The 10,353-nt window shown below is 38.8% G+C and overlaps 1 protein-coding gene across 2 annotated transcripts in view; it reads right to left on the bottom strand.

Annotated features, from left to right (window-relative positions):
* The window catches only part of LOC108570104 (ecdysone receptor), a 142,650-nt gene that overhangs the window by 34,067 nt on the left and 98,230 nt on the right, over positions 1 to 10,353 (bottom strand). The window lies entirely within an intron of this gene.

Below are 10,353 nucleotides of genomic sequence, written 5' to 3'. Positions count from 1 at the left end.
ACTCTTTCCTTCTTTCTCTCTCTCTTTCCCCTCGTTTTTCTCTGATCCTCTTCTTCACCGGCGGCTCCTCTTCGCCACACGACCGAGTTTTCTCGTGTGTCCTTTTCTCTTTCTACTTTCTCGTTTTCTCTTCTCGCCGCGCGCACATAACACAAACACACACATATACGCACTTATTTCACACTGACGTATATTTCTATCTCTATCCTTTTCCAGCGGTCACTGCGGAAGAAATCAGAAGAACTGCGTCGTCTCACGGCGCAACGCGCACGTGTGCATCGCCGACAAACGTGCCCGGCGGCGGTTCGCCGCGCGACGCACAAACAAAACACGACCGTGTATAACCACGCGCGTTACGTCACACTCGTTGCATATATACACACGCGTGCACAGGAATTCCTTTTCTTCTGCCGCTTTTGGATGCACAAATACACTGTATTATAACCTGCTTGTTTCTTCTTCGTTCTTTCTCTCTCTGTCCCTGTCGTCTCGTTTCGTGTAGACGGCAAGCTGCGTGGTACACACGCGCATGCGCATCACTCAACGACGTTGCCACCTCGACGGTCCGCCACTGACTGAAGGCGTACGAGCTGACCGTGCAGGCACGAGGGTGCCTGCCAGGCTCCACCGTACCTCGGCCGGCAGTCGACCAATCAGCGCCCAGCTTCTCGCTACTTTCACTGTCGCGCGTACCCTGCACCGTAGGGTGCCCCATACCTGCGCTGCGCAAACGCGCCGTTTTCTGCGCTACGGCCTCCACAACTTTTCCACCTACGATTTTAATTCTCCTTTTCTTTATGGCCAAACGTAGAACAACGTTTTCTTTCTTTAACACGTCACAACGTTGATCCTCTTACATTTCATTTTCCGCGGTTCTGGCTGTTCCGTAATTGAACGAGTCTAACGTCTCTGAACGAGCTTTTAATGCGCCTCGCGAGGGAAATACACTATGCAAATCTTAATCTACGGAGATGTAATTAATTCATCGTTCTACGAAATATTTATTGGCTACGTCCCCGAATAAACGTTTTTCACACGTGAACGAGTAATATGTCTGTCGTCCCGTATGCAGTCGTAATTCAAGATTTTCTCAAATGCACCACCGCCCACGAGCCTCCTTGATGCAGATTCTGACCTTTGCGCTCCAAGGAAATAGATTTCTCTGCGGTCTGAGGATTACTCCTTCGAGATTTGAATTAACTAACGAGAAAAACGAAACGTTCGATAAAAATGATATATTTTCCTATGCATGTTAAAAATAGAAGAAAAGTCATGTACTGGTTGGAGGAGATTTCGTTCGTTTTTTTTTTTTATTCAATAAGACGGAGGGAGATTAAGAGATTCTCGGGAAGAATACTATTTTCTGAATTATCGTCGCTGATTCTTAGTCATCATCTTGACCTTTGACGTGGCTTTGTTACCCGCATTATTATTTATCGCGAATTATTGGCTGTACCTCGCGAGACGAAACGATAAAAGAAAGAAAGAAAAAAACGGAGGGATGCACACGTCTCTGTTACGATAATCCGGAAAAAATACAATAATCGAGCACGCATCGTGGCATGGAGAAGTTTGTTGAGCTGGAAAATCGTTTCGAGGTCCTCGAAGATCGATACTGGCAACCAGACAGAGGTTGGTCTTAATTGGCTACAATTTCTGCCGCACTCGTTCCGCTCGAATCGAATTCGACGCGCGTTCTTCGAATTTGATTGAACGTGCAACGAATTAACCTGAAGAAAAACGAGAGATCTCGCTATTACTTTTTCTCCTTTTCAAATCTATTATTAGCAATTTCGTGGAATTAACCACTTTGTCGTCGTCGTCGTGGTCGTCGTCGTCGTGTGTGTGTGTGTGTGGCCTTTAATTTTGTTATTAATAAAAATACGAAAGAAAATAAAATTATATAATTTAATCAATAGAATTTCACTTAAAACGAGCAAATATTGTCATTCGAGGGATTACGTTGAAAGTGAAAAATCTCCACTGACACGTCCCAGAATTATTAGCATAATAATCGAATACCTTAGACACCCTAAGCTTCGTGTAAATATTGTAATTGATGTACTGTAGGGATTCGTAATAATAATTTAATCAGAACAGAAACACGAGAAATTTTCGATTAAAAATATTCTCCCGACCATTCTACCGAATGCAGTGACAATTCTCATTTTTTCCAAGAAGTATAAGTTCATCTAACCTCCCCCCGAAGTCTGCTCAGTTTGCTTTTAACGATCCCAAACCGGGCATAAACACTCCATAAAGCAGATTATTTAAGAGGACCATCTTAACGTCAGGGTTAAGCAAAGCACAACTTCCTAGAAGATCCGAGCTTACGCTTCCATCAAACGCACCGTCCTATTTTCTATCCTGACTAATGAAAACAAACTGCAAAACACATGCCTACACGCTTCGAAGATAACATATAACATTAATTTCATAATACAAAATCAAACTTGGCTCCTTTTTCACCATTCAAATAAGAAAATTCGAGGCTGAATATCATCGATAAAATGGCGATCGACTTGCCGATCGACGGTAACGATTATTTGAAAAATTTTCATTTAAAACATCTTGGAAGATTTTCAGAATTTAACGCGATTAAAAAATATTGATTTTTAAACCAATATAAACGATTAAAATTCATTTTTGGTTATTGGCTGTAAAAATTTAGCTTTAGCCTATCATTTCTTTTATCATTTCTCCTGTCATTTCGATTAAAAATTTGAACTGTATATTCTTTTCTCCATCTTTTTACTTTAAAACTTTTCGTAAGTTTCAGATCGATTTAGGTTATCGATAACCAAATAAATTTTATATTGATCGTTCGTAAATCGAAAACATTTAAATCGAGAGAAGTACTATTACACTATCGTTTCTTGTATTAAGGTTATAACTGTTATGGTCTCCGTTATGAATATCGAAATTGCGTTGTCCCTGATGTCCATGAAACACCAGAATCAAATCCCAAGTCGCAGAATGGTGGATCACCCTTTTACAGGATAGTGGAGGGGGGTTGCTACCCTGGCCGTGACGTCACCCACCTGTTACACCCTGAATAAGCACACACTGACGCATGCGCTTGCACACCTACACACCTGGAGCACACGAATACACAGAGAAGATTGCACAGACAGGTAGGTATATATGAATATCGTGGATCAGTGATGCACAACCTGTGGCCTGTGACCCGTTTTTCAATGGAGCCGGCTTTCCATTAATTCACAAATTTTCAGGTCGAAATGTGAATGAAAATCAGCCTTTGATTCCACATGATCGAGCTATATTAAAAGCTGGAATATTTTTTCGTGCTTGATTAATTTCGTTTGGAAGATCAGTTATTAGCAATTCTTTCTACAGTGTTCTACACCGAGTTTTAAAAATTCTTAATCAAATTGTCGACCACTCAGGGATTTTGGAACTTTTTAAATTTAATATTCCTAGAAGAATTTTGAAACTTTTTAAAATTAATATTTCGTATTTATTTAATCTTGTTATATTTCGTATATAATTAGAATTTCGTAAAAAATTCTATTACTGTTATTTTTCATTTAGTAATATTCTCTTACTATTTGATACTTCGTTAAAAGATTCCATTACCGCCACTGTCCAAGTATGATACTGCTATTCAATATTTTCTTTTCTTTTTCTCTTTTAAATTTCGTCACTGTCCAATATTTCACGAAAAATTTCGCCGCCATCACTGTTCAGTATTTTATGAAAAAAAATTCCACTACAACAAAAAAGTGTCGCGAACGTTACACCAGTCAATACTACACAAAGAAATTTCACTACCAGTGTTGTTTAACGATATAAAAAAAACATTCCATCGATTTAATATCTAACCACGTAACAGTTCAATGAAAAAATATTCGCGGAATATTAGTTCTGATAAAGAAAGAAAATATGAACAGAATTATAATTTTCATATTTATGTCTCACATTATGTGTCACATTTATCTATTAATTTTCACATAAAATTTATTAAGTTCGCGGATTTTTTATGGTGTAATGTTACTGTTTCTCTGTTTGTACAATTTTCATAAGTAATATAAGTAATGTAGTAGTATTGAATAATAAATATTGATATAGAAATAAAATTACTGATCCATACAAAATTTATTCGATAATTGAACGCACTATTATTATTATCGTAAGCATTATCTCGTTGTTTAATTGCACAGTTTTAATAAGTAACATAATAGTAACGAAATGAAATAACCGAAATAAAGGAAATAAGATGAGAAAGTAGCAACGATATGAGCTTCTTCGATATAACTTTAAATTGCAAAGTATTCAGTGCATTTACTCGTTTTCAGACTCGCTCCTGTATTTCTCACAACTCGTGATCTGAAATGCAGTTGGTGGGACTCTCGACTTATATGTAGATGAATATAACATTGTTTACCACAGCAATCAAGACGAAGTTAAATTAGGAATCATTGTAGAGTTGCAATGAAATTAGGTACTTTCCAATGTATGTTTTAATAATTCAGTTAACTTCGTATAATTAAGATGAAATACTTTAAGGAGATCTTTCAAAATTTAATACGACGAAAATATATCAATTTGTATACATTAAAATCTTTTTACGAAAATCTTGTTTACGAAAATTTGTATCCTTATTGATAATTAATACATCGATGTCAAAGACATTTTTTTGTTACTTCTGACCATCGTCAATAGCGCAATTTTATTTTAATTTATGTAAATCTAACGGTACGATTTATTATACGTCGGTTTTAAACATTTTTCAAATTACGTAGGTAGTATTTAAAAAAAAAAACAAAGAATCATTCATAAAATCAGCCACTGTGCATCGTGTTGTACTCGAGAATCGATATAGAGCTCATCGAAGAAAGTTTGCGCGCCACTGTCGTATTTTCACGGGGTGGACGTAGGATTCAAGGGTGTGAGTGCGTGGGTGTCGCTACATCCAGCCAGGGCTAGCGGGATGGGTCATGGCCAGAGAGGAACGAGGACAACCCTCGGCTCAGGCTGACGAGCCTGGAAGAGAGTGGCTGAATTCTCTGAACCAGCCGACACGCTCCTGAAAACACCCTGGTCAGCTGTGCAGGCTATTATGTCCGTCAGGGTTTCTTTTTCTAAAAATAGAAGCCGAAAGCCTGTGGTTTCGCCTGACAGGGTTCAACGACAGGGAGAAATTCCTTTTGCCAGGAGGAAGCTGAGCGTTGAATGTCGATCGACCACGGATTCCAGGAAAAATTTTACCCTGTACAATCCTTTTGAATTCTTCACCTATTGAGGCGAACTTAACTTACTGTCGAGGAAAAGTAGAAATCTGAAATTTTGCACAGGAAGTTACAAATGGCAATTTCCTTTTCTTTTTTTTTTTTTCTTTTTAACTTGTACGTTAATTTGTTTTTAGCGAAATTGAAAAACTAGATAATGTTAATTTGCATCGAATGTTTTGCGAGTACTTGCAGCTTTTTTTTTATTATTAATGGAATTTAAGTTTCGCGAATATATTTGATTTATGAAATTTACATTTTCGTGCGGGAAAATTATAAATGGCAAGTTTAATTTTTATGCAAGGAGATCAGTATTAATTTCTCGTTTGCGAAATTCAGAAAATATTAATTCCCCTTCTACCATTTTATAACTCCTTTTTAAATACCTCCGCCGTAATTAAGTATCAATATTTTATTTTCGCTGCATGAAGTAATAGAAATAATTTCTCAGCGATATTATTAAAATGCAACTTATCACATAAAAATTTTGCCGCTCAGCGCTTAATGTAAATTCGTGAGACGAACCACGGGGTATTTGTACCTCGAGGAACGGAAGAAGCCGAAGCGAATGCCTATTATAGGTAGCACGCGATGCGTGACTAATGGCGGTAGCCGTAAAAAGAATCATGCGAGATGCTAGGAATTCATTCAGAGAAGTCGAACGCATTAACGTTGCACCGCGATAGCGCTTTAATAACACCGCCCGATCCAAGGTCGATATAGGCCTCCATGGAGTTCCATCGTGAAATGCGTTCGACGATTTCACTGCGTTTCAGACGAGACCCTCTTCTCTCACGAGAAAACCCCAGCCGTCGCGTTATTTGCCTTCAAAAATTGCCCCGTTCTTGGTAAACTCTCTGTTCACACAAACCCCGATCAAAGGGTTTCACCGTGGTAAATCGACACGAATTTTCACGAGCAGACACGGTTTTACTCTGTGAATGTAATGGTTAGAATTTTTACCATGAAATTGCAATTTTTATTAAACATTATGTACACGGATAATTACTTTTCGTGCAATTATTTCATCCGATGAGCATTGTAATTTTTTGGTATTTTATATTTCGTCTCTTAATGATATATTTTTTTGGTCATTGTTTGATGGAAATTATTTGGAGACGTAAGAGGAGAATGGCGTCGTTATGAAATCGAATACGCATTTCCTAGAATGCGACACCGAATATGATCTCACTCACGGCGGGCGATAAGCAATGTTGGCAACTTTGGGCTACGATGTGGGGCAAGATTTGCATACATACATCATCATCCACTCTCGAGACACTCTTTTTTTCATCGTCCACCAAAGAAGATCATACCTAAGCAATCAGTGCTTCTAAATATACTTCTAAGATAATTTATTATTGATGTATGAGTTGATGTACATATATGTATTGTAAAGACTTTTTTTTTTAAACAAGGAAGTCTTTCTTTCTTATTCAAAGATCTCGAGGAAGAAAACACCATGGAAGACCTTACACATTTTCCATTTGAAGAAAGAAAAATTCCACCATATTAACCACTACATCGACAATTTTCTGTGCTTTAAAAAAGCGGAACGGTCACCCATCCCGGAGTGTCGTGACGACCACCGATGCTGCACTTCACAGATTAAAAGACAAGGAACAGGACCCATTCCACCGAACTCATCATCAATACGAAAGTATTAAAAATTTCTACTTATTGCACGTGTACTAAGGTACATGAATTATTTATGAATAGAACTTTGAATTTTTCAACCTGCTTCTGATAGAAACAACGCTGTCGTGAGCTTAATAAATAAAAAAAGAAAAGAAGGAAAAAAAATAGCGAGTCGTGCCCAACTAAAGGTGTACTCGATAACGTAAAATTGGTTCTGCGACGGCTGTGGCGGCTCGTAAACAGTGGCACGAGGTCATCGTGATTAAGGCTTGCTCGTGAACGACGCTAAACGATCCGGCGAGGTCGCACAAGCGTTGCGGTGCCTGTTTCCTCGTTGCTCGTCGCGCGAGCAGAGATCTTTGACCAGCGGTGCACGTATCACCGACCTCTGGTCTCGTTTCTGGGCCAGACGAGGGGAACTTGGACCGACTTCCTTCTATAATCCAACAATTCCATTCTAATTCAATAGTTTCAGCATCGAAATCACAGAATATTGGATTCGAAAATTTAAAAAAAAAAAAATATTAAAGAACATTCGAAGGAGAATTTTTTTTAGATCTTCAATGATATTGTTGAGCTTTATGTATTTTTATTTTTTATATAGTGCATCGACTTTCTCCCACTACTCAATAGTTCAGTATCAAAATCATGGAGTATGAAATTCGAGAATTCCTTGAAAAAAATTACTAAAATTTTGTTGAGATCTTCAATGAAATGGCAAATGAAATTTTTGAGATTTTGATACTTTTAATTTTTATGTAGCGAACCTGCTACTTTCTCTTCCTATCCAATAGGTCAGTATGAAAATCAGGAAACATCGAATTCGAAAATTCGTTAAAAAAAAAATATTGCAAAAAGCATTTTTCGAGATCTTCAGTAATATTGCTGAGATATTGGTGCCTTTACTTTCTTTCTGTAGCAGTTCGTAATGAAGTAACCGAGGTTGCATCGAAAGTTTTAAGCGTGCAGGGACAACGGGCAACGCATTGGTCGTGCAGAACGCATGGCCTTGGTGATCATAATCGTTAGTCACCGATAATGTCGCTAACAAGACCTCCAAGTGTATATTCATACGCTTGGACGCGACAAAAACCCGTCTTCCGTGCTCTTGACACCCGGTCACCTCTCCGCCGTTATACAATCGCCGTCTCTGCGTCGTGTTTTCACCTTGCTTTATCCTGTTGTTTAGCATCCAGAGCGTGGGAACGTCGCATTTTTTAAACTCTACTCCCGCTAATTACCTACAGCGGCGATTTAATCACGTCTCGATTTGCGTTCGTGGATCTGATCGAAGAAATCAACAAGCTGCCGCCCTGAGATTCTATTCTACTAGGCGATAACAGCGGAATTTTTCTGTCGAATGTAGAATAATTTGTAGGTTATACACGATGGTACATACAGTCGTTAATCCTCGGTGAGCGATATTTTTCAAAAAATTACAGAGTACCATTCTTCAACCCTTGAAAAGATATACAATTTCATTCAATTACAAAAGAACATTTTTATCGTCTTATTAATAATTAAAAAGATACTCGATCCAATCTGAAGAATCAATGCTACAAATTCCCAATTTTCTGCTTACAAATTTCTAATACATCATCCTTTCACCATAAATTCCTGATTCTAGTTACCTAATTATCAACAGAAGTTGCCTGATTCTACAAGCTACAGGGATCAGTAAATTCCTAATTGTTTTTACTTAATCGCTAAACTGTGAAACCTGCATCACTATCCTTCACTCAGAAGGATTCACTAATTCCCTAATTAATGTGGTATTAACCTAACGAGCTATACTCCTGGCACAGATTACAGTCAAATTATCACACAGGCAAGTCCAATTAACAACAAACTTCCATTTCACTCACAATCAAGTAAGAAACTACCACATCCAGATCTTAAAAGAAAAAAAAAAAAACAATAACTAAACCACAAATCTAACAAGTGTCTCTCAGAAAAGTGTCTTCGTACTAGACCCTAAGGAAAGTCTTAGGCAGCCATAAATCTAATTACCATGTTCGACCATGTGTTACCAGCCACTTTGACTACCATAAAACCCCCGAATTGGCCGGGGAACCCGAGCGACCCTCGACTGTACAGGCCCAAGGGTGAAAAACAAGACGTCCATATGCTTGCATATAGCCTTGAACTTGAACCTGAACCGAGGCAGACTATCCCCGGCTCAGTTTCTAGGTTGATCCGGGTCAGGTGTGCCTCGCCACGGGCCTTCGAATCGAGGTTAGGGCTGGATTTCTCTCTGCTCGACCCGGTCTACCTGTGATCCTTCGACGAGTCGCTTGGATGACCCCCAAGCGAGAGGCGCGCACGCGCCCCTCGCGATTCTGGAAACGGGACAGCTGCTGTTCCGCTTCCTTCTCTCCCTTCCCCCCTCTTCCGCCACTAACCATTCTGTGTTGGTCCTCGACAACGTCTAGCCCCGTGGCGACCTTGGCCTGTCTTCAGGTGGCTCTGCACCGGGAGCCCGGAGGAACAGGCACACGCTATTGTCCTTTGGATATAACAGGCCAATCTGGGAGTACACAGGGCGATTCTGGCAACTGGGCCTGGGCTGTAGATCGGCTCGAAGTGAAGTTAGAAAAAAAAAAAATCGTAGGGGCAAATGTTGCACTGTTCAATAAGATGATAGTATGATTTTTTTTTTTCAAAGTGCATCTGTGAAATGGAATTGTAAAGTGCAATTGCATCTTCTTTTTTCTTTTTTATCTTTTACATAAAGTGACTTTTCGAGTGTTTCTGCGAATAAAAGGTACATATGTATATTTGAATATTTTTTTTTTTTTAATTAACAACGAGTATTCAAACGTTTCACCGTTACATTCTAAACATTTTTTCATGCGTTCCTTGACATTTTTCATTATAAAGAGTACTACTACATTGTATTCCTATGTATTTCAATATCCGTCGAAAAGGCCGACAATCTGTCGGGCGTTCTGTGAAAAGGATCTCCAGGAAAAAGAGTGACATCTGTTCCCAAGTCCCTGACCGCTGGGGCCGCCACATCCTCGCGTCTCCGCAATTACGCATTGTGCGCCTCGACGCCTCGCAACTTTCATAATTCTAATCCTCCTTCTCAACAATCTCCGCAAAATAAATTCTACCGAATTAGAAAAAAGGAAAAAAAATCAGTTGCTATTCTCTCCAGAATTTACATCGGTACACGAGACGCAGCCCAGAATAATCCTTGCAATTTATTCATAATTTTTGTTATCTAACTACAAGGTGGTCTATAAGTTGCTCCACCATTTAAAAATTTAATTCAATATTTACTTTATTTTCTTTTTATTTGCAGCTATCAATATTCGATCTATTCCCTGTGCACGTTATTTTGTACATAAATAAGCCTACACCCGTGGAAATAAATAAATAAAAGTAATTTCGCACAAAGTGAGCACGTGAGCTATTGTATTTCCGTAAAACAATCGGTTTCCGGCACGGGGATAGGCGGCTC

Source organism: Habropoda laboriosa, unplaced genomic scaffold, assembly GCF_001263275.1.
Source record: "Habropoda laboriosa isolate 0110345459 unplaced genomic scaffold, ASM126327v1 scaffold9, whole genome shotgun sequence".
Lineage (NCBI taxonomy): Eukaryota > Metazoa > Arthropoda > Insecta > Hymenoptera > Apidae > Habropoda > Habropoda laboriosa.
This window is presented reverse-complemented; position numbering and strand designations above follow the sequence as displayed.